The following is a 3,201-nucleotide window of genomic DNA, read 5'->3' as shown; positions in this document are numbered from 1 at the left end:
GTATCCGTGATAAAAACTCTAGATCGTTCAGGTACGCAATTTCCAAACTATTCAAAAATAGGGCTTTTTATTCGATTGAGGAGATGTTGGCAGCTGATATTTCATGTTAATATTTGACCTCTATTATAATATTGTTATTGCCAAACTCTCATCTGACATCAGAAAAGGGTTTCTTTTCCGGTCTAGGCCAGAAAGTGGTCTCTTTCCAGCCGGTCATGGAAGTCTGTAGTTGATAAGTCATCCGCTAGATCGGGCAAGTGTCCACTTTCTTCATCAGCTGAAGTCGCCATGATTTCAGTTCGAGTTTCAAATCAAACTAATTCAGCATTCGCTTCGCAACCAGTTTTATTCAATTATTTATTGTTGATTAGCGCATTCCAAATTTTCAAAAATGCTTGAAGATGACGACGCCCGTGATATTCCAAGTGAAATTTTAAAAGAATCTGAAATCCTTACTGCAAATCTTCTACCACTAAAATCAAGAGATAGGTACGATAACAAGTATTCTTTATTTTGTATTCTTTATTTATTTTGTCAGCAATACCTGTAGTGTGGCGAAAAATATCGTTCGCACCACTGGCAAAAATGTTTTTCCAGCTCTCAATCTTTTCTAGTCCTCGGCCTACGGCCTCGGACTTGAAAACCGATTTCGACCCGGAAAAATCTCATTTTCTGCTCTAGGTGCGAAATATACTATTTTGATTGGTTCATTTACTATGTTGTATAGATACAATGTGAATTATTAAACTTTGGTCTATCAAACACAACTCTTCCCATTAGATTCAATGGATCTAAGTATTATTAGTTTAGTATTGAATATTTTTAATATTTGTGCCCACCAAACCTAGATAAATACTTAATATCAGCCTAGCAGCCACTTGAAATCTGACTTATTTGACTAGCGAAATTTTTGACGAACCGTCAGATAAAGTCCATATGCGACAATATGGATATGAGTCTATCCATCTGTTTCTTTTTGTTTTATAGTGTAAATTGATCGATTGGATAATTTGGCACATGACCAAGCATTGATGGATCTACATTTGGTTTGTTGTATACATTGGAATAGAATCAGTTTTGGGATGCAGCCTGTGGTGTCTTACTTAAAGTTCTGATAAATTATAAGTGTTTGAAAACTATATTACAAGAAATAGATACTTTTGGTGACCCAAAATTTGAAATTGCCTGTAGCTATGTAAATAATTTCGTTGGAGTTTATGATGTAGGTCCAACCGCTGTTTCAAATCTGGATTAAAAAAATAGCTTTCAGGGAGTAAAAGTATAAAAATTCATGTGACTTGAATTCAAAAGTTTAATTTTAAAATTGACAATAGAAGGAGAATCCGTGTGGTTTTGTCCCAGGTAGGTCCGCCACAGATGCTTTGCACTCAGTGAGAATCCTTATGGAAAAGCAGAGAGACATCAAATCTGACCTGCACATGGTTTTCATTGACCTGGAGAAAGCTTTCGATCGAGTGCCCAGGAAGCTCATATGGCAAGCATTGAGGGCACAAGGGGTCCCAGAACACTATATGAACATAGTAAAAGACATGTACCATAATGCCACAACAAAGGTTAGGAGCCCGGCTGGGACTAGTGGGGAGTTCAGTGTAGATGTGGGGGTGCACCAGGGTTCTGCCCTGAGTCCACTCCTATTCAACCTTGTGATGAACTACCTCACTGCAGAATTGCAGCTCGCATCTCCATGGGACATCCTATATGCTGATGACATTGTCCTTATCAGAAAAACCCCAGATGAGATGCAGCAAGCACTTGACATGTGGCGAGCCAAACTGGAAGGAGCTGGCCTCAGAATCAGTGGGGAGAAAACAGTTTACATGCACTGTGGTTTTAGTGGCAATGTCAGTCGGGCACCACACCTGCAAGGTACTCCTTTGGAGGCTGTTCAGCAATGTAAGTATTTGAGGTCGATCATCAGCAACGAAAGAAGCATTGATGCAGACATTTCAAGCAGGATTAATACGGGTTGGATGAAATGGAGAGAGCTGACAGGAGTGCTTTGCAACAATAGAATGCCCATACACATTAAGGGCAAAGTGTATAAAGCTGCAGTGCGTCCAGCAATGATATATGGTGCAGAGTGTTGGCCTCTGAAAAAGCAACACGCAGAGAAACTTCATACTGCTGAGATGAGAATGCTGAGATGGGCCGGAGGAGTAAGTAGACTGGACCACATTAAGAACACTCATGTACGTGGCAGTTTTAAAGTTGTGCCGATTGCTGAAAAAATAATGGAAGGAAGACTGCGATGGTATAGCCATGTAAAGAGACGCCAACCCGAAAACATGACTAGAAAAGTGCTGGAGCGCCTAACATGGATGGCACTAGTGCTTAGGGATATGAGACAATTGCAACTAACGCCAGAGACGACCCTTGATCGCAATCACTGGCGACTATGATCCAGGAGAGCCGACCCCAAATAATGGGAAAAAGGCAAGGAAGAAGAAGAAGAAGAATAGAAGGAGAATTCAGATTTCGGTTATGCATCAGTAACCGCAAAACGTATGAGCTTCCTTCAAACGTATATAGCTCACATCATCTGATGATAAAGACAATCTACAGATACTTGCTCCGATAAAGAACTTCATATGAACGATCTATTCATAACAATGATACAAATATTTGGAGACACATCTCCTATACAATACAAGACCTGTACATTAATATACCTGTTTATACTAGTAAAATTTCAATGTATAAGACCCATGTTAAGACAATAAATTATTTGAGAATATAAACCTTTGTTATAATACCTTCCTGCCTTAACTCTGTTACGATTTGTATTATACTACATAGCCAATTTTGGTTTTGATTAATCTTATAATATTTTGTACATTTGAATCGCACTCGCTGCTGGTGAATAAGTTTCACTTATACCAGTAGTATATTTCTATATAAATTTGATGTATTACCACATACTTACTAAAAATGATGTATTATTAATATCTATTGTATTATTTATATTATGCCAGTAGTGTCTTTTGATATAAATTTGATGTATTACTACATACTTACTAATTGTATTATTTATATAAGTACTGATTGTAAATTGTTCTGGAAAATAAATCTTTGAAAAATAAATATCCTATGCTTCGAACCACACCATAAGCTGTAGGTCTACTCATATCTCAACATCATCCACATCATTACCCACGCAAAAGCTAAGTGTTCAAGAGGACA

The sequence above is a fragment of the Nilaparvata lugens genome, chromosome X, assembly GCF_014356525.2.
Source record: "Nilaparvata lugens isolate BPH chromosome X, ASM1435652v1, whole genome shotgun sequence".
NCBI classification, from domain to species: domain Eukaryota; kingdom Metazoa; phylum Arthropoda; class Insecta; order Hemiptera; family Delphacidae; genus Nilaparvata; species Nilaparvata lugens.
The sequence above is the reverse complement of the archived record's forward strand: the minus strand, read 5'-3'. Positions refer to the sequence as shown.